The 22,875-nt window shown below is 43.8% G+C and overlaps 1 long non-coding RNA gene across 2 annotated transcripts in view; it reads right to left on the reverse strand.

The window, feature by feature from the left end:
- Positions 1–1,562: 1,562 nt before the first annotated feature.
- The window catches only part of LOC128894981 (uncharacterized), a 103,936-nt gene continuing 82,623 nt past the window's right edge, over positions 1,563–22,875 (reverse strand). For both annotated transcript variants that reach the window (XR_008461650.1, XR_008461649.1), the window contains one exon: positions 1,563–1,624. This is a non-coding gene — a long non-coding RNA (uncharacterized LOC128894981). The remainder of the gene's footprint in view (positions 1,625–22,875) is intronic.

The raw sequence follows: 22,875 nt of genomic DNA on the forward strand, positions 1-22,875 counted from the left end.
AATCGAAGACATTTGTATTTATTTAGACATAATGTATATCGCAGACATTTGTCTAAATTAATTGATAGGTTCGATGTTTCCGAATACAGTTTTTATTATAAACATATATTCGCGTGAAGGCTGTTTATGAAAGTATTTTTAACGAATTATTTATTTGGAAACGTCGTACCTGTCATTTAATTTAAAGAATTCTTAGATAGACATAGAGGGTAGGAATATTTTTGGAACTGTACGTATGCGATGAAATAATGAACGTTGTGTTTTGAAATTTCATAATATAAATTCAATAAAATATTGAAGAATGCATAAACACAAACGTAGCTTTCATCTAACGGTATATAAAATTAATAAGAAAGAATAGCCAGAAAATAATCGTCAGTAATATTATTATACAATTTTAATTATTACACAATTTTTACGCGACTGATGGAATTAATTGATTTATGCACATGTATGTTACATCGAAAGATAAAGTATTCGATACCAGGAGGCCCAGAAACTATTTTCCTTCCACCCTCGTTCAAGATATCCTCGACAAGTTGCAGTCATAAAAATGTCGCCCTAAACCTTCATCTAGAATCCCATTCCTGATCCGTATTGCTGCCCTTAACCGACTAGTTTCGCGAATCCCGTGTCTCGCGATCGCTCTTCCCTACTTTTCCCCTGGCCGTTTTCATTCCGCTCACTTTCCCGTTCGCGCAGGCCCTCTGATTCCGAACGGTATCGCGACGAAGCCCGTTTCGAGTCGATGACGGATGACACACGGTCCGTGCTTTATAATCAGGTTCCGAAGCATCGTTCACCGACTGGTGACTCCAATCGGCCCATTATCCGGATCCTCGATCCAATTGGCCGCGCCCCGGCCAGCGTTTCCCTGCCTTCCCCTTTCGCGATCGCTGCTTATCGCTGGCGTTCTATCGCCATGCGTTTCGTTGCCTTCCCCTTTCGCGAATCGGTTACCTTATCGTCGCGTCCGATCGCGATCACGTATGCATACGTGCCGCGCTGATATTGAATGTTCCACGTCTGAATTAATATCGCGGATTGCCGACGAGTCTGCGTCGAATTACGTCGAACGTCCGATAGGGAAAAATTGGAGCGCGCCGCGTGATTGATCGCGCTGATTCGCTGCGAAACAATCGTGCTCGCGATTACGGTATCGTCTCGAAATTGGCAACCATTTTCCGCATCGAGATAAGCAGCTATCCCCACCTTTTTATTTGGAGTGAGCGACAGATCCGAGAAGAATTGAGAGATTAGGAAAGAGGACAGAACATGTGTAATGTTCTCTCTCTCTCTCTCTCTCTCTCTCTCTCTCTCTCTCTCTCTCTCTCTCTCTCTCTCTCTCTCTCTCTCTCTCTCTCTCTGGCGTGCGTATTCTGCGAAATGATAATAGTAGTTGTATGTGGTTTGCCGCTATACCGAACCCCCTGTTTTCTCTACATTCTCCCCTTCCTTCCCCAGAACAAAGACAAACCGAATAGCATACATCCCTCGAACCAAGCAACTCCCCGGTCCCGATCCGAGTTGCTTATTTCGAGACAATACTGTGTATCTAAAATATTCACCTAGCTGCTCTCCTATCTCCTTCGTCGAGTCCTTTCCAGTCGAACTCGTACTCCGTCTTAAACAAAAAACAATAACACGTTGTAAAACATCGTAACACGTGCAATTCAGTTTGGAATAATCGAGGACTGCAATAAGAAGGTAGCTCCATTTTTGTACGATTGTGAGGTTAGAACATAACCACTTCATAATCACTGATCAATAACATTCTTTTTTTCCTGGGGTGCAATAAGGAGGAAAATTTGAAAAAAAATGGAGCTACCTCCCTTACTCCAACGCACCCTCCAATTGGCAATAATTCGTGAATAAGGTCGAGTAGTCTACGTGTATATAGCCTCTCTCGTTGTATTCGTGGCCTCGATCCAACACGAAAGTCGTCAAAGACCCACGCGGTAGGATACACCCTGTGCATTGGCTCGATTTTATGGCAGCTACGGCCAGCCTTCGGCATCGTCTAGACCCGCATTTGGCCTAGCTTTACAACTTCACGGCTTCGTGTCCGCGGCTGCGGGCGCGGATAAACACGGACGGGACACGGCGAACGGCTGTGGGCAGTTCGTATCATCGACGCGTACACGATGCACGGGCACGATCGACCGCCACCGAGTGCGAACAACTGATCCATCTAATGGCTTCGCCACCTAGACAGGAAGTTCGTTCGGCGGGACGTGGGCGTGACTAGCTCCTTGGACGATGAAATTTACAGTCGATCCCCGTAAGTATTCGCATCTCTCTCTACATCGATTCAAGAAAGAAAAAAAATGTACGTGTCGTATTGTGTAACCTCCTTTTTCGAAGTCGGTTAGGAATTATTTGAATTTGTTGAATATTTCGGTAAATAAAACGCTCTGGTTTTATGCCCTCCACAGAAGCTCGGGACAAGTTAACTCATTAACTCATTAACAATAAGATCACGCGATTTAATACACTTTAATACACTTTAATACAGTTAATACAGTTTGATACGCTTGCAATTCCTGAGAATAATAATAATAAGTAAATCTTGTCGACTACCGAACTTTGTATATTGTAGATATATGGCAAGGTTCATAAAATCGAGAAATAGGTTAAATTCTTGGATCCATCGCAATGGAGATTAGACAACAGAGTAACGAGTAAATATTTCTACTTAACATATTATCTACATAAATTACTAATTAAATACACGAATGCGAACGCCCAGAATTAATGCCTGCCAGTATAAAATAAAAAGTCCAATGAGACAATCTTTCTCTATACGAAAGCTTCTTCGAACAGTCGTGTCGTTCTTCCAAAGGATCGTAGAATCGAACCGCGAGTATCTCTACCAATTTACTTTCATAGATGTCGCCCACCCCCGCAACCCCCCCCCCCCCTCGCGCAATTCCTAATACATCCCCTATTGTCAATTTATAACGCATCGTATATTTTACGCCGAACGAAACGGCGGAATATCAAGTGCTCCCGTTTCTCTGCGACGATAGACGCTCGTGGAGGATCGCGACCCCTCGCGGGGGTAGTTTCTTACGACGAGTCGCGACTGCGCCGGTCCAGGGATCGTTTTCGCGTCGTCGACGGCGAACACCTCGCCGCCGACGGTACCCTGAACCGATAAAATAAAACGGGACGAGACGCCATAACGGAAAAATTGATCTCCCGTCAATGGTCACCCGCGACCCCCGTCGATTGCCAACTCTGGGTTATTCTTGCCGTGGCTCAATTTCCACGCGACTTTTACGGGTTCTTCAGGTTCGCTGTCGGCCGTATACGACGGATAAACACGGTGTTAAAGCGAAGGTGTTGATAGTTGGGCGAAAGAGTTAACTTTCAGAGACGGGGGGACAGACAGAGACGAGGGGGTAATCTTTTATTTTTCCGATCGAGGTACTCGACGTAAAATCTTGAAATTTAGTAGGTTTAGATATACAGTCAGTCTCATAAATATTCGTACACTTCATGTCTGTTAAAGAATGCTTCGTCTGTATAAATAAAATCAATTAAATTACAGGTTAAATGGTATCAAATAAATGCTTCGTCCGTATAAATAAAATCGAAGTGAATTTTCTTCGTCGACTCACATCGGATTTAGTAATTCCGGTTCCTTCGGTCGAGAGCTCCATACACGATCGTTGTTAAATCTTCGAGGCGGCTGTACTCGGCTGTTTTGCCACGAATTTCGTCGACCACGTGCGCCAGGTCGTAGGACTCGGTGGCGTATATACGACCAGGATGCATCTGGGGAACTACAGCGGGGACGTAACCGCACTAGGGAGAAATTCGTTGGTGCACGCGCGGCTTGGTTGCGTGCGCGCATCGAGCGGTCAGCCGACTAGTCGCTCGTGCACTGGACCATGAAATTATCCTACGAACCTGGGATCCCACCCCTCGTTGTTCCCCGACTCCTTTTCCAGCCCCTGATGACCACCCCTTTCACGGTTTTATCCCCATGGCGGAACGATTACGGCGATCACTCGTGATACCGCCGTCTCTGCGTCGGTTTTCCTCTAACCGGGATCCCATGACTTCATTTATTCCTGCGTCACGTGGTATCTCGATTTTAATAGGTAAACCGTTGAAGCTATAGAGATATGGGTGTATTCTTTTTCTTTTTTTTTTTTTCTACGTTAGGATGAATTTAAAAATAAATTCTTCTTTTTTTATATTCCTGTTGCTTGACCGCTTAAGCTCGTCATTGGACACTTTTACGATACAAACAAAACAGTAGTATTTTCTGAATAATAATTCGTCGAATCGAAGACTCCCATCCTGATTCGTTCCAAGTATCGCGCGATCTTGTTTTCGGTTTACCGATCGATTCGAATCTCGGACCAATTTATCTTCCCGGCCGAGCGAATCGCGCCCGGTTCTGACAAATAATTCGCGATCGGGGCTGCGCGATTGCCTTCCGCGTAATCTCCGTTTGCCGTTTAAATATCGATCCGACTTTTTATACATTATTGCGTTCGCCGACATTTTATCTCGGATTACCGCGACACCCCCAATTTATATGCTGTCGGGCCCAGAAGTAATACAAACTGGGAAGGCTTTAATCGCGGTTGTTTAATCTATCGCTCGAACGATGCCGTACACCTCGATAACCGATTCGCTGACAATAACTGGAACGGACGTGTCGCTGTTACCGGCGACGGAGGGAGAGGAGGGGATGAAAATAAACAGAACGTCGTTTGGACAGTTTTCGCGTTTCTAGCTGCTTTGAAATCGTTTTACTGTAGACGTGAAAGGAGTTGAGTCGAAGGGGTTGAAAACGGCTGTATTAAAAATGTTATGAAGTATTTTAAAGGCCTTAAGGGCGTAACAGCGGTTTAGAGGGTGAAAAAAAGGCCTGACTTTGATAATTAATTTTGAGAGGATCGCAAAAGAAATAGGATTTCCTTTTTGCAGGATTTATTCGAGACATATTGAAGTATAAATAAAAATTGTTGTATCATGATTTTAGTAGAAAAATGATGGCGACGTAGCGAGTCTTTAAAATTGACTTTTTTTTTTTTCAAACGCCTTCACAGGAGGACGTGAAAATTTTTCGAAAAGCGGAGTCTATCGATTTGCGAACGATCGATTTGTACACGCCAACCCGGAAATTACGCGGCCCCCGAAAAACTTTCCAGCAACCTCGTTATTATATTTTTCTCTCTCCCGGTATCTTTTCCATTCGCGGTGAACGCACCAATCGAGACGTTCGTTTCTTTAACAACGTTTCACTGATTGGCGCCGGCGGTCGAACGTCCATGCAAATGCGTCGCCCCCGTTGAATTTCTAACTGCCGCGCGATACTTGGCTCGCCTGTTGGGGGGCCAGGCGCAATTTGAATAAGCGGTTTTCCCCGCGTTTAACCGTTCTCCTGGTACTTTTTCGTCGTTTCCAGTGTCGAACGTCGCGCCCGGCTTTTGTTCCACGGTTCGCTTTTCTCCGTTCGTGCTGGCGTTCAACGTTCGTTCGAAGCGTTAACGGAAGTCGATTCGTGGGGGACGGGAGAGGGGAGGGGAGAAGGGGGATGGAGGGGCTAACGAGCAGACGATCCAATTATAGAATTTTCATTCGGACACATTTGCCCTGGCCGTGGAGGCCTGGTCCGCTCGCTTTTGTACGGTTAAAGCGAGCCCTTGCCAGAGCGAGCGCGTACCCGCTTGGGCGTTAACGCGAGGCGGGATTTGGTCGGTCGATTTCGGCGTTGGGCGAAAAATTACGGCTCGACAATTATCGCTGTGCCCCCGGGCTGGTTATCGCGTCTGTGCCGGGGAACAAGAAACGCGGGAGGGGGGGGGGAGGAGGGGTCGGGGTCGGGGAGGCACGAAAAACGTCATTTAATTTTCCTTTACTCCTTTTGCGCTGGTCGTTCACCGATCGGATTGATTCGAAAGCCCCACGAAAACGAGGCGAGCTGTTCGTTTAAATGATCGAGAACAGTGGACGGGACTTTGCCGTTTTGGATCCTCTGAATTATCTTCGGTGGGGGTAGCATCAATGTTACGGGTGCATTCGTTTTATCGTTGATGGTATCTGAGATGTGTTAATATTTCTGGATTATTTCTAAACTCACCATTACCACTGCTTTTGCGCGTTTCGATTATAAAGTTATAGCTGTATTGTGCTAGTGGGCCCGATTGACCGCGTCTGACTATTAACTGACATTTCTACTTGAGTTGGCGATTCTTCGTTAGGAAACGAATCTAGAATGTCGAATAAAAGAGCTTCACACAACACTTAGTTTTCGAGATCATCGACTTTGAAAATTCTTCGAAGATGTATACGGCTGAGTGGTCATGTCGGACTAGCACCTGACATTTCTACTTGAGTCGGCTACTATTCGTGGGGAAACGAATCTTTGGAATGCGAAATAAAATTTCTTTCTAGGAAAGCTACTTTTGAAGATAATCGACATTAAAAATTCGTCACGGCTAGCGGCTGTGGGACTATGTCTGAATATTAACTGATATTGCTACTTGACTTGGCTATTCTTCGTGAGAAAATGAATCTAGCATTCAGATTAAAATTTATTATACATCGAAGATCTAGTTTTAAAGGTAAACGATTTTAAAAATTCGTCGAAGAAAATTTCTTATGAATTTATTAAAATACATTTCTCTATGATGGAAACGACCCTGCGTGAGAATTGATTGAATGACCCAGCGAACGAAATTTGGGGGAAGGCTGGTATAGAGTACATTCGAACGACAGGCTAATGTGCTCATAATTTCACAATATTTACGAAGCCGCGTCACCGGCCATCGACAGCCTGGCGCGCCGCTGAAGCCCACGGAACGGGATTTACCATCCTAAGCCCGGAGGCCCGGTTGAATGTTAATCAGTGACGCTACGGCGCGCTAATCGTCGACTTACAAGTTACAGACCGTGACAAAGTAAACGTCGCCAGCCACGGACGCACCTGGGGATGGGGAATTTGTGGTCTTTGCACCAAAATAGCAACGATTAATGCCCAACAAAAGGAAAAAAAACCCCGACGCTCGTTCTTAACGAATGAACACTTCGTTACACAAATTCGTTACAGGAGAAGGTGTCCATTCCCAAGAGATATTTTATTATAGCAGTGGAACATTTTAATGATGGATTGTTCGAATACAGTAAGGACTGGATAAGTGCAAGGCAGGATCGACTGGATAAATGCAAGATGACTATCCTCACCATTAGGGGGGGGGGGGTGGCCCCCCTCGACAATTGTCAGTGTAATATGATCCTAACCAATTGCTACGCTTCCACCTGCTCTTCTATACTGCTTTTCTTTTCCTCGGACCTCTTCCTCCATCACTCTCTGTCCTTTCTACGTTCTACGCTCGACTCGAACCAAATGTAAACACAGATTAGAAACCTCGACTGGATGACCCAACGCTTGGGAGACGATTTTCCCTTTACCCAATCTTTACCGTAATAGGCGTTCGTTTCTTTCGTCAAAAAAAATTCGGACACTTCACCGTTTTCGCCTCGAAAAATATTACCGTTCAGGGTCCTATCGATCGACAAAACGAATTTTTTCGAAGCAAGCGGAGGCGGACAATACGGAACAGACGAGAGAGTTATTCCGTTTCGTTATTCGGCGATAAATCGTGTCGATTCCTCGCCGATTATGATTCGTCTGTAAATCACCGACGCCCGCTGGTGGATGTTCTCTCCGCGACCGAGACCATAAATCGCCGAACGAAATGAAAAGAGCGCCGCGCAGCGTCCAGGCGTACCGTGGCCTGGCCGCGAATTAAAAATAAAACGAAAAAAAAAAAAGAAAAAAGAAATTGCCGAGCGCTGTTACCAGGTCCCATCCCCCCGCGAATTGCGGTGCGCGCACATTTACACGCGCATTGTCATCGGCTTGGCCGTTCGGAACAGTCGATTTTTCCTTCTCCTTGCGCTTTTGCGAAAGTCCAGGCGTCGAAAATCTGTTCTCGACGCGTTGATTTCCGGGAGGATACTCTCGGTTATATCTATCGCGATTAAATTACGTTTACAGGCTATTGCAAAATGGATAATCAAATATTTATCGCGATATTTATTTTTGCCCTCTCAACGTGCAGATTCATTTTCAGAATCAATCTTTATTCAATTCTTCGCCGAATGACGCGGGGACCAACGCGTTAAATTTATTATTTATAAACCTGTAAAGCACGCGACCCAAAGCTTGTCCGAAAATCTGAGAGTCCGAAAGTGGATAAGGTAATTTCGGTACGGAGATCCTTCAGCCTTGAAAAATTGATTCCATTAATTGATCTCCACCCAACTCCTTTGTGCGAACTTTGGCGCAGCTCGCACAGACGGACGCGACATCTGCGATTATCGCCTCGGCTTTCGTACCAACCGTCGCGACGCAAACCTCTTCGTTTCCGGTTCCCACAGCGTCGGATTAAGTTTGCAGCCAACAATCGTAACAGCGAGAAGCGCGAGCAAACGTGTACGGTGTACTCTGCCGTAAGTTCCTGGCGTTAAGGTGGGACGGGGCCTCGCGCCATTTACAACACTTAATCCATCACAGTTATACTAAGCTTGTTCGCGAACACTGTTGTGTTAACTACTGTAGTTAACTACGTCGAGGAGTTTACAACGTTTTGCCGCGCCACTTCAAGGTAACGAGTCAAGACGTCTCCAGTCTCGGGTCGCGTTAAGCCGGGAGCTACAGTCGTTGACCATGCGGGTGACGCTTTTCACAGAAGGGGATGAAAATAGGACGACGTTAGAAAAATGACGACAGAATTCTTGGTTCTGGTTTTATGGAATTTTAAGAAAATTAATCCTCGATTAATTCCAGAAAAAAAACATTGCATGAAATTGTCGACGTACCCTGCTGTTTTCACTCCATTCTCTTCTTTACTATTTCAGATATTTAAATTCTGCAAAAACGAAAATATTCGTAATTATAAACTGCATCTCATATATTTTTTTCAGGGTATTTTTTTAATTATCAAGGGTAGAAAATAAATAATTTATCTTTTGCGGGTGGTAATTGCAAACAACCCCGTGAGTGACACCTACCAAAAAAATCAGGGATGATGATCGGTTATTTAGCTGACACATGTAAAAGTTTCAGAACGATCGGAGTTCTGGAACATGGTTAAATAATTAAAAAGAAATCCCACGCGTGACGCACCGTGCAGTGGGCTGAAGGAGAATGAGACGATGGAGGTCAGACACACTACGCTTATCGATACAGCTATGACGATCGTTGTTACGGGATATTTTTTAATAGGCATCTTCCAACGACAGAATGAAAACAGAGCTACCATCTAATCGAGATGATGCATCACCCCATCACCCCCGTTGATCTCGAGGCGCGCGATTCTTGCGCGAAAACTCCATCGGCGATTTTTCATCGGATTTTTCATCGAAGCAGACACCGACGATTTATTTTCAGCGTAAATTTCCCAAGCCGGAGAAAAATCGCGGCTCGGTCGCTCGCGGCCGTTCTCTTTCGTTTTTCCGTGGCGAAATTGCCAATTGTAACCAGCTGTGTGACATTCGATTCCGAAACCGGCGCAAAGTGAAGCGTAGAATTCCATTTATGTGGAAAAAATTAGTACCTTTGCCGCCAACACCCCTCCGATCCTTCCCGCCCCCTCCTGTACCCCTCCGCTCCGAAGCTATCGAGTTTTCGCATTTAACGAAATTCCGATAAACCGTAGCGAGCGTGTCGGCGCGAGAAGGAGCGACTCTGTGGGGTCCGTACCCTTTCGTTGAATATTGGAGGCTACAATTTTTCGTCGACGCTTCCATTAATAAAGTTCCCGAGTCTGGGGAATCGTTTCTGGATACGCGACTTCACGTTGAACTCGTGGCACAACTTGGCGCACATGACGGCCCGTCCGTGTCGCGACAGCTCTTTACATCGCTCTCCGTGTCGTTCGATTTACACAGAGACAGGAAAAGTGTTTTAACGCGCGACGATTACGAGAGGGGTGGGCCAATCGGACTGTTATATTTATTTTTCTGGCTGTTACCGAGTACAATCGAGGATTAACTGTGACTGGATAAGTGCGAGATGACTATTACCGCCATCAGTATAATAGGATCCCAACCAATTGCTACGCTTCCACCTGCTTTTCTTTACTACTTTTCTTTTCCTCGGACCTCTTTCTCCATCGCTCTCTGTCCTTTCTACGTTCGACGCTCGACTCGAGCCAAATGTAAACACAGTTTAGAAACCACGACTGGATGACACAACCTTTGGGTCCCGATTTTCTTGCGTTTATCCAGTCTTCGCTGTAATACCCGATCGCTCTACAAAATTGCTCTGCTATTTCTCACAAACATTTTAACCCTTCACACTGGAGAGGTGACTCTCAGTCACCACTAGATTTTCTTTAGGTTACATTTCTTTGGACCCCGAAGTGCCAATAAAATGATTGTCGTCGAGGCAATTGGTGACCCGGTTCTCAAATCTCAAATTAGAGATCTCATTTACAAAGTCAATACAATCTCAGCATTCGTGGCAATAGAATGCTAAGGCCGATCGCAGACGGGCGCAACTTATCAGTTCTAAACCACTCTTTAAAACTAGTTACACGCGGCCGTGGATCTAAGTAAAGCAAGGCCGATCGCACACGGCGCAACCGATTTGTAATTAGTCTTGGAAACTGCTTGCGCTCTTTGTTTTACCTACTCCACTGTCTTTGTTTTACGTAGATCCACGGTCGCATGCAACTAGTTTCGGAGTGGTTTGAAACTGATCGGTTGCGCTGTGTGTGTACGGCCAAAGAGTGCAAACGGTTTGCAACACTAATTTCAAATCGGTTGGTCCCGTGTGCGATCGGCCGAAGAATGCATCTCGAGTTGCTAAAAGATACCAGAAAAAAAGGCCTCCAGTGCAAAGGGTTAAATGCCAAAGGTTGCGATCGCCGATCGACGTTACGAAAGGAAAGCCTCGCAGCGGTTCGAAAGGGCTCGCCGTGCTTCATGTGCTGGTAGATGTTTGCACGGGTTCTCGTGTTTCCCGTTCGACGTCCGGCCGAGGCGCGTGAGCGGCCTCGTTCGTGGATCCTACTCAGCGGATATTTAAATGCAAATTGAATATCGCCTGGGCGGGGACGGGGTTCGGGGGCAGACCTCGTCGGCGAAAGTTTCGCGCTGTGGAAAATATCCTTCGGATTAGACGGAGTCACGTTGCGGAACCGCTACGCGACGCACAGCCTGGTCACGTTTCCGACGGCAGACGTACATGTTGATCAGTCGACGCTGGGTGGCGTCGAATTATAATCGGGGATCTTGATAGCGTTTCGTCGTCCTCGTTTTACTCAACGTTCCAAACCGAATGTTTATGTAGAATCTCGTATTTCTTTAAAGGACTTACTACATTCTCATTCTCCTTTGGGATTCGGGATTCTCTTAATTACGGTATAGAAATGATTGGGAGGCAAGGTCGAGCGAAATTTGAGGGGATTGGTAAATGGAGAACGGTGTTATGATGCAGTGATGCATTAGCGACGCTTATTCGACACGTTGAGCGCCACGTCAGCCATCGGTGGCTTATAACTAAAATAGATCTTCTAATAAATGAAATAATGAAATAAGAAATTCTTGCTTTTTTTTTGATTTATTGATTACTGTTAATGAAATTATTTATGTAGATGAGATATTTAATATGAAGCATATATTAAATGAGTTTATAAATGATACTGCACTAATGCATCTGTGAACAAATGAACTGTGAATTATATTTGTTTTTTGGTTTTCGATGTAACGCTAAGAATGAACAGACTTGTGTTGTTTCTTTGAATAAATTAATGCACCTGCGAAGAAGTGAAATGTGAATAACACCCGATTTTTGTTTTCGATTTAATACTAAGAATACACAGATACGCGTTGCTCCTTTGGATAAATTAATGTATTTGTGCAAAGATAAAACACGAATCACATTTGTTTTTTGGTTTACCACGCGATATCAAGGTACTAAGCCGTTCCAAACACGGCATTCAATTTCAATCGAAACGTTCGTGCGGTCCGAAAAACGTACGCGTCCATTCGTAACCAAAAAAGAACTGGCACGATAATTCCACTTCAAAACACTGTAAATACCCGAGCAAATAGACACACCGATCATACGCGCGTATAAATACGACGCTTTTACATCGGAATTATCGGAAAGCCCTTTAACGATTCTCCATATATCCATATTCATGTTTCCAATAATCGATCTGTAAAACCATAATTCTTCTTCGTGGGACGTGCTCGGAAAAATCTCATCGAGCGAATCCGAACCTGTTCGAATCGTAAACGAACGGACTTAATGCGGGGAACAGAACGAGAACGGTTTTCGAAAAAGGGGTTTCACGAATTTTTGTTCGTAATTGCGAGCGAACGTTCGGCCCGACACGTCCCGATAATGGAACCGAACGACGCCACTTACTTCACGGTCTGGCTCGTAACCGGTCGCGTTACAAACTCGCCGACGCGTTTTTACCGCGAAGCGTTCCATTTAGGTGGCCCGGTTCGAGTATAACGCCAACACGGGAGAATTTAACGCCGTTCAAATAGACTCGATCGCGCGAAAAACACTGCGACCTTCCCTCCTGCCCCTCTGTGCGTGCCAAACTTTCAAACGGGGCCGAATTTTTCGTTAAACCGTCCGCTCGACGTTTTCCGAAACAGGCATACAAAGTGTCCCGAATATTTCGCGCGACGAACGATTCGTTTTACTCTGGAAATTTATCGACAACTTCGCGCGCGTTTCTGTACATTCTTAGCATTACGTTGAAAACCAAAAAACGGATATAATTCACAATTTATTTTTTCACGAGTGCATTAGTGCGGTATCATTTATATTAGAAATGTCATTTATATAAATAATTTCATTGACAGTGATCAATAAATCAAAAATAAAAGGCAAGAATTACTAATTTTATTATCTCTTTCATTAGAAGATCTATTTTAGTTATATCTATTAGAATATTCCAAATACAAAATTATCATAATATAAATAATTGATCAATAAAAATAATTCAAAAACAAATACAAAAGTAATTCACATTCTATTTTTGCACAGATGCACAAATTCCAAAGTGTAACAAACTCGTGCATTCTCTCCCAGAAATGATCGTCCGTCGACTGAATCGAATAGTAAACTCCGAACGATAAATTCAGTTGGCCTGTTCGACTCGGTCACGGAACGAGAACATTCATCCTAATTAATTTCGACAACGGTTTTTAATCTTCCGTTGGCTCGCGTCACGATTTCCTATCTATCCTCCGTTTAAAGACGTTCCATGGCCCCGGTACGCAGCCGAAAGGTTTAATCAAAGAATCTCGTGATTGATCTTCGGGGCCGGATGGAACGAAAGAGAGACGAGAACGTTGTTTCGCCGGGCAACGCGGCGGAGAGAAGCAAAATCCGGTGGCAAACGGCGCGCGTAATGGAGGCAATAGCTTATCCTGATTACTTTTAACCCGAAACTTGTCTTCTTTACCCCCGATCCGTCGCTATCGGATGTTTTCCGTTCCCCGTTCCACCGATTCCTCCCGTTTACCGATGCAAGCCCGTCCCTTTGTTGGCCATGCCGGCTTTGTCAAGAAATTCTTCTTCTCGATTTTTACCCTTCCCTTTAGACAATGGGCCTCCCCCTACGCTGCGCGTCTGCATCGCAGACCCTCTACACCGAGGAAAAGTTGCCACGAAGAAAGAGTTGCTTCTTCATCAGACGGGTTCTATCGCTGAGAGAATGGTACACTCAGCTGGCGGGGCTGTAATTGTAACGCGACTCCCTCTCGCGCTGTTCGGTCGTCGGAGGTTCAAAACAGGGCACGCTGCACTCGAAGACTTATTATTCTAGTAATCTACCGTTCGAACGTTTCGTTAACAAAATATCTCCTGGCAATGGATGCGTTCTTCTGGATACAGAAGAATACAGGATTTATTCGTTAACTCGTCGGTCTGACGTGTTAGGATTTTTCATTAAGGAACTAGACAAAGAAAAATTCCAAAGGTGAGGGGTTAATAAAAATAAATGTGGATAGGATTCGTGAATTTGACGAGGTTGAGAAATGAAATGTTTCAATAGCGCCAAGAGAAATCGCGTGTTTCAGTCTGGCAACCAACGTGCTAAGAGTTCCCATTAGAATCTTTGGATTGGATTGAAAGATTGGAAAATTTGTTTTTGGAGAGATCTACGTGACCGAAACGTAATTTCCTTGTCGGTAGATACCATTATTTGGAAATAATTTGTTCTAATTAATAATCTGTTCCAAGGAACTGGAATCCGATTATGATTTTGGTTGAGAGCGAGAGAGACTAGAATTGCCCCTGGGTTCAGCAGCACTCGGTTGCCAAGATTTAAGCGCCGAGGGTGGAACCGATAGGCGTGTGCTGGAAAGAGTACAGGTTTTAAGGTGGGAGGGAGTGACAGTTGACTGATGAAACCCTCTCGACCCACAGCTATGTACGCGGATACGTGTGCATGCTCGAGCGCGTGTACGGGGTTACATCGAATTTTCGATCAAACGTATTTTTCTCCTAGCTTGAAAGATCACAGCGCGCGTATTAATATACCTATACCAAAATAGACGCATCAGTCTCTATCATAAATACAACGAAATTAAGAAAAAGCGCCGGAGCGCTCTTGCGCTTTTCGATTAAATGTCAACGCTTTGTCTTACGATTTAATTTTCGACACCGCCGTAAACAATAATAAGGTCGTTCCACATCGGAACGTTCACTATGATTTTCATACACGTGTATGGTGTAATTAATTTCACATCGTAAAGTGATAAATAATCACGATCGATCGATTATCGAAGAATGATTTACTGTCTCAAAGTGAATGATACATTGACAACATTTTTATTTTCATTTCTAAATAAACAGATATTTAAGAATATCGTCGTCTTAATGAAATTTACATTTACGTCACTGAAATGTTTTATTACATTTGACAAATTTCTCACGATTAATGTCTCGAATGAATACTTATACCGTAAGCACGATTGTCATTAATATGTAGTAACAAAATAAACAAAATATTTCCGTGAAGTTTTTACGTAATTTCGAAGATATCTGAGGTGCTAATAGTTACTGCCCCACCTTGTAAATAAAAGTTCCGATATAAATGATCCCCTAAAAGCTGCAAAGTACCTACAGTATTTACTTGCACCCCGCATCGAACACGTTACAAATGAAACGATACATCTCCTACGCCATTCCTTTCGCATTTATCATACATTTTTCGGAACCGTTCGCGCTGCAAAAGCGCGACAAATTCGCGGTCTAGTTATTAAAACATAAAATGGTCCGTGAGTGGTGTGCATCGAGAACGATACAGGGGCACGAAGGGGTTGAACAAAAAAATATAAAAAAAAGCGAACGAAAGAACCAGCGGGAAGGGAAATTTTGAAGTGGCGATTGATCGTTGGCGGTCACCGATAGCGGAGCGAATTTTTCGCGTAAATTTAGCCGGGTTCGTGGGTCGCGTTCGACGGGTAATACGTGCACGGGCGCAACAACGGGCATTCCTGTGTGGTCAGGGGTGGGTGGATGGGGGGGGGGGGGTGACATTTGACGTGCACACGATGCCATCGCACGGCTGATTGGTTATTGCTTAACGCTGTTTCACGCCACGGCGGGCGCGATCGTCTCGTTACGGGGAATGGCAGCGCGAGCCGTCAGTGCAGAAGCTGCCCGCAAGACGGATTAACGAAACGCAATTATTCGAGTTACTTAGCAATCGATCGAAGTCACCCGACTCTTCGATTAACCCTCTGTATCATTCCTCGACGATTCATTCCTCCACGAATTAATTAATCCCTCAAATATCGCGCCTACAATCGCGACTCTATATTCCAGGGAAAATGCACATACAGACATACACACACAAACACATACAGTACACGTAATTTCGAGATTCGGCAGTGAGTCACGGCAGACCGTTACGAGCTACCGATCAGTAAACACCCGTATCATTGTCCGCGACTTAGCATGAAATAAAGTATTCCAAGTAAATTCCTACGACACATCGCGACGGTAACTTTTATGGAAAATTACGTAAGATTTTTCTCCCCTTTGCGCTCACATTCGTAAAGCGTAAATTAATAGCGCTCTCGGTAATAATCCTCCGTTTCTACCCCTGACACAGAATTTACGTAGCTCGGAAAATTCATCGGCGACCTACGCTTCGCGACTGTAAAAATAACGAAACGTCCGTCGAACCACGAAGGTCGCGTCATTAGGGAAGATGATTGCGCGCCGGTGTACGTCGAGCCGATTATGCGTCGCGTCAGCGTCGCGGACAGGATCGTGATTGGAAACCACGTTATCCGGTGAATCGTGAACGCATCTGGGTTGGTGCATTTTTAGCGCAATTCGTCGACCAATGGCCGCTCTCGATCCTCTTCAGGGGTAGGCGGGGGTGGAAAGGAGGGTGCAGGAGAGAGAGAGAGAGAGAGAGAGAGAGAGGAGAGGGATCGAAGCGCTTTGCGCAGGGGATGACATTTGACGCGCTCTGGATGCGCACACGGCCTATTGGTTATTGCTTAACGTTGTTTCACGCGGCGGCAGATTCGATACTCTCGCGCGTTGCTTTTGACGGGAGGCAAGCTTTCTGGAATATCGGCGATCGTTTGAACATTTTTTTTTTGCTACTCGACAGGAGAAATTTCTTTCGATTAGATCGAGGGTTCTTTTTGTGTAAAAAAAAAAAAAAATGAATTTTTGAGAGAATATTTTGAATTTCTAGTTGGGCTGAGCGTTTTAGTATGCTTGAATTTCAGTGTAACTGCGCAGAAAGTTTTTTAGAAAGTCTAATATAGGGGTTAGTTTGCTGTTAATTGTTATTATGTTTAATAGATACCACTTTGTCATTTTGTGAACGACTTTCCTGTTCATTGTGAAAATAAATAGGGACACATAAAAATATTTTTGTACTCTGTTTCGATGATATTATTAGTAGAAGAAACATTGGAATCGTTCTCTATTTTCTAGTCATCGAAAAAAATTCATAAAGCTTGCTCGATTTTTCGTTTGTCTCAACAGAAAGACCCATGACGAGGATCTTCCATTTCATAATGATTTTAACTATGTCTATAGAGGCATCAATGTCATAAACAAATACAATGTAACAGATACCACCTCGTGAATAAAAAAAGCTCAAGAAGCCCTGTTCCATTTAATAATGATTTTAACTATGTTTCTCCGAGTCGACAGTGTCATAAACAACCCCAATAAGACGAGAATATTTTTTCTAATTCCCCCCGAGATTAAGAGCATCGATTGATTGAATAATTCAGACCACGGGATATTGGAGTTCGTAATCCGGCGAGCGGCAGCAGTGCGAAGCGTTCGAGATCGCGGTGGAAATTTCGTTTCCTGTGATGAGTTTCCCCGAGTTCATCTACGGCTATGGAGATTTCATGGGAATTAGGCGATACCGCTTTCTTTCCACGGCAGCGTTCCACCAGAATAGTCACAATTTTCTGTTTGCGATTTATGAAGGAGCGGATCCATGAATATTGTTACGCCCACGAGAAATGGCCGCCACCGCCGCTTCCATCAGGCACGGCAGTAACTAAATAATACCTGGTCCTTAAGAGTGGTTGCGCGACGTAACAAAACATTTAAATTGCAATTCTGTCTGAGTAGGTTTCTATTGGACTGAAACTTTCAAGTATGGTATCATACTGTTTACATACTGGAATTTCAGTGTTTGCATTGTCAGCATTGTCTATACAATTTTTGTAACAGATTACAGAAAGTTTAGCTGGGCTTCTTCTCGATACGAAATTTAAACGTTACTTTCCCAAAGTTTCCTGAACAATGTTAAATTTATTTCAAAAAGTACCTCCTGGATGGGGGTGAAAAATTAACACAACCTTGTTCGCAGCCTCTCAAATATCAAGCACCTGCTAAAATTCGACACTAACCATACTTCCATCTATTCTTCAAGCAACCAAAAAAGAAAAAAAAAGAAAAGAAATCAAAAATAGAACGTTCGAGAGATTCAAGATTCAATAAAACCATTATTTTCGGATTCTACGCGCTCAGAAACATTGAACCTACATTACAACGAGAGAATTGAGTTCGCTAGAAATTTCGATCACGAGGCCTTTTTTTTCTGGAATCTACCAGCGGCTCGATACGCTCTGCCACGACTGCTAAGCTTAGATTCACATCAAAAATGAAATCTAGAATTTGAAAAGATTTGAAAAGTGGGTCACCCCATCGACAATAATTTTCTCGACACTTTAAATTCCACTAAAATTAAATTTTAACAAACCAAACCATTCCTAGCCTATCAAACCTACCCGTGACCTCTCACCTCTGCAGCGCAAAGGTTTAACACGGTCGACCTTATTTCCTCGCTATCGGTCGCGTTTACATCCTCGCTATCTCTCCTCCTCTGTTCGACCTCTCTCGCAACCAGAAGCAGCTCGTATAAATGCGCGCTCCGCGCCGCCATGAGAGGAGCCCGGTAATAAGTTTCGAAGCTGGCCAGGGTTTACTGTCGCTGGTTGTTCGCAGTCAAACCCGATCTCGATCCCTCGACGGCATTGTTATGCTAAAATCTTGGCTGCCGGGTGCGCGCGGTAAGCAGAAGGACGAGCAGGAAAAACCGACGCGGCGCGATGCGCAAGAAAGCGCGACGTAAAGCGACGGCAAAGAGCTTCACGCTCCCGTAACCGCGATACGCAAACGTCTCTGCGGGCCTTGGCTTTGTTGCTCGTAATACGACGCCCCTGACACTAAAATTCACGCGCCCATGCTCCCGGCACGGGCATTTAAAGAATATACGCGCGGCCCCGTTTCGCCGCGAACGCGGTTTTTCCGATTCCAACCGCGTTTCTGTCGTTCTCAATTTTTGTCGAACATCGACTCGATTTGCGAGTGACTTTCTATATAAATCAATTTAGAATTATTTAAAAATCTTCCCGTTTGGTTTATGTTACCATGTGAAATGTTAAATGGAACGAACATAGTATTTATTTTAAATTATTTTATTGCGAGAGCAAAGTTAAATTGCGATGAAATGAAAAGAATTCGGATCGTGATGGGACTTGCGTCATAAAATGGGGAAAAATCAAAGTATTTCGGCGGGAAAAGAGAAGAAAAATTGAGAGTGTAGAAATTTGAAGAATTTAAGTTCTTCTTCCGAGAAATCGAGACATTGTATAGAAGATGAATTCGAATATTTTGGTTCGTATTTTTTCGAAAAGTTCATTCAAACACACACACACATTTTGAAAAAAGAAACGTCCAACTCGGTCAATTTTTGCCAGAGTTATAGCTATTTAAAATAAAACATATCTTGTTCTCTTGAAATATCCGTAACATTTTTTTGGTCCAGTACAAAAATCCGCAAAAATTTCCAAAAAGGTGTTCAGTAGGGTACAATAACCTAAACAAATTTCAGCCAAATCGAAATTGCGTGGAACGTCCCCATATACGTTTTCCTGTCTCCCTACATATTCCCCACTGGTAAGTCGTTTCATGATCCAACATTTCTGCCCAGGATAATCGACCCTCCCCCTTCCTCTGTTCGCGTCCAGTGCGATAAACCCCCGACAAAAGAGAAACGTCCGTCCCGAGCGTCGTTAAGGAAACCAGAAGCGCACAAGTAGAAGTAGCGTCTGAAATGGAAGAGTGAACGAGCTCGACGAAGAAACGAAACTCGCAGCGAACGAGCTCCACCCGCAAAAAACGGCAAAAGAGTCGGCGGTTTTTGCGGCGACACAGGGAATACGCACGCGGTCCGAGCGTTTACCTTTGTCGCGCGCGAGCGTCATAACGCGCTGTTCGACATGATCCGAGCGGCGCGTTCGTGTGAAACGTCTCAGCGGCATGAACCGGCGCTGCGTTCGAAGTCCCGAATTTTTCCAACCGATTCGAATTACGTCCACTCGACCGTGATAGATTTATGATCAGCGGGATGTATGTATCTCGTCACGGGCCGCGCGTGAATGCATTTGTAGTTTTTAATCGCTTTCGGAGACGAGCTCTCTCGGTGCACGCGTCGAAACAGACCCCTCCCTCCTCCACATAAACCCCCGTAACCTCGCGGCGTGTATCGGTTATCGCGAACGTTGCTTTCATTTCGCGTCCCGGGATGACTATTCAGGGGGGCAGTGATTCAACGTGCCGTTAGGGCGGGGATCGAACTGCTTCCGTGTGCGGTGGTTGCTTTTATTTTCGCGTTGCTCGATTATTGCGTTGGGGTTGGCGGACCTGGGGGAACGGCGGTTGTTGGAAATAACGCTCGGTCCTTAAATGTACACGCGAAGGGTGTCGACAGGTGATGGTGTCGTTGAGATAAATTATATTTCCTTTAATGTAAATAAGAAAAGGTACTCTATTTATTTTATTTATTGTATGAATTCGGTGTTTCTATCTCTTGTTATAGTTAAATTAACACGTTTACATATTGTATGATATATATTTATTTATTCGTATATATATTTATGTTTATTTGCTTGTTCATATATATTTTATTAAGTATATAGTAATGATGATTCATCAAGAAATACGTCGATAATACGGCGGAACGAGTAGCTTGATTAAAAATTCAGTGGTATTGACCATTACTTAGCAAACGTGTCTGGCCATGAGTGTCCGTTTCTACTTGCTGCGAGTTTACGAGCATCAAACTAATTGCTCTATACGTGGTATCGTTCCTTTCACCTTTATCTTGTTTCTAATCTTGTTTCATTTAAAACAAGCAGTGTATTCGTACCTTCGAAAGTAGAAATGACGATTAATGATCAGCCTCTCTCGAGCAGTAACCAATACGATATCGGCGAGGAATTTTTAAAATTTATTTACTCAGGAACGATGCCTCGTAGGAAATGATTGTATACATACATTTTCACGAACGTATCCAATAATCAAGCCAATACTTAAATATCAAATTAAATTCAATCGACCACCTCGACTTTAAAAGTGATTAAATTTATAAAATACGTATGTACTTTACGCGACGGTTACCTACTTTTCCGAGTGATCGCGTATTCATCTGTATTATTGCATCGTATCGTTATTTCTTCGAGCATTTCTTTCGACGTCACGCGATATCGACGTTTTATCGCGAGTGTTATTTATATGAGCGCAAAGAGCGTTTCGCGATCATTCCCCCAAAACCATCGTCGAGTGTTTAATATCGTAAAATTCTGACTCGGCTATAATTTCACCCTCCGCAGCCACGACAGCCGGGTATAGTGCTCGATGTTCCATCATGCACGCCTGGGGAGCCGAAGCGTTTGATGGATCGCGGTTAATGTCCGACGAAATTGGGTCATCTGATGTTTCGTGAACGACCAGCGATCTCGTTGGCGCCCGAACGGCACGGCGATTGCTATGAATTCTTTTCTATCGTTCCGAGTAACTTCTTTCTCTGTTGATTACATCGTCATTTGTCATCCTCTGGCGTGGCTGAAATCGAGTCTCTTCAAGCGAGACGTTTCGAACCTACAGTCGATGCAAATAGAATTACTATTTTTATTTTATTATTTCGATCTTTTATTGTATTTATTTTATTTATTCATTGTATTATACTGATGGCGATCATTACGAGAACCTTGAATTACACGTTCATTGTCATATTCGTTAAAACCTGTGTATACAGGGTGTCCCAGAATTTCTAATGGTAATAATTTTAGTACCTCCCATGAACCTCGGATAATTTCACTATTTCAAGATTAGATCTCCAAACCTTTATTGTCATATTCGTCAAAACCTACGTATACAGGATGTCCCAGAATTTCTAACGTAATAACCGATTAATTCAGTGAAATAAAAATATTTTGAATGGAAAATCCTTGTAAATAGATTCTATAATTAGGCGAGGGCAGCAGCAGTCCCTGATGGTTTCCAACAAAATCCATTAACTAGTAAATATTCCTTACTTTGCGTACCTGCCCCCTAACCACCGAAATTTCATTCGTACGAGTGGAATCTCTGGTTTCTTAATTTACCAAATTGAAATTAATACGAGAAACAACGAGAAGAGTGAATTTCCGTGGCCTCTTCCCCGATTCTTCCCAATCGCAACGACTCCCGCCGCAACTACCTAACTGCGTCTTGATGTGAGAACACCCGAACTCGGGGAAATTGCCGCTGTTCGTTGCTTACGCTTCGCGATTGTTTCACGAAGCACGGAGAGCTCCCTCGGCGAGGGCGCACCGACGCGCTGGTACTTCACCTACACGCCCCTGTAAAACCACACTCGAAACTCGCGGAAACCTCCGGACCCGGCGCGGTGTTCCCTTTCGATTCAATTCAACGTCCGATAATTTATTTCAAAGGTAGCGGGCAGCAACGTCTGCGAAATTACGTTTCGCCGAGGCGGAAGGAAATGGCGTAACGGTGCTTTTATTGCGGAATAATTCCCGATGTACGTGCTTCTCGATAGCGAGAGACGTAAGGGATGATGGCGCAGGCTTGGACGAGCTTCACTTGAATTTTGGTCGGTGGTGAAATTAGTGCGAGGGCCGAATGGAGAATTTCGTGTAAATATTGTGTGTAAGTGATAGTTGCATGAGCTTTTTATAAGGATTTGGTAGAGGGTATTATTTGAGTCTCGAAAGAGAAGAAAGTATGAGAAACTTGTGAGAAAATTAATGGTAGAGAATTTTCGAGTGAAAAGATAAAAGGAAAGAAAATTGTAGAGTTTGATACCAGTATTAAATTATTATAGTACTTGAATGGAGAATGTCAAGTAAATATTAAGATTTTGTTAAAGGGTATTATTAGACTCTTAAAAGAGGGGAAAATATGAAAAAACTTGTAAATGGTAGAGAATTTTCGAGTGAAAGGATAAAAGGAAAAAAATACAAATTGTAGACTTCCATTCCAATATTAAATTATTATAGGACTCCAATGGAGAATTTCGTATAAATATTCTA

Source organism: Hylaeus anthracinus, unplaced genomic scaffold, assembly GCF_026225885.1.
Source record: "Hylaeus anthracinus isolate JK02 unplaced genomic scaffold, UHH_iyHylAnth1.0_haploid 4, whole genome shotgun sequence".
NCBI classification, from domain to species: Eukaryota; Metazoa; Arthropoda; class Insecta; order Hymenoptera; family Colletidae; genus Hylaeus; species Hylaeus anthracinus.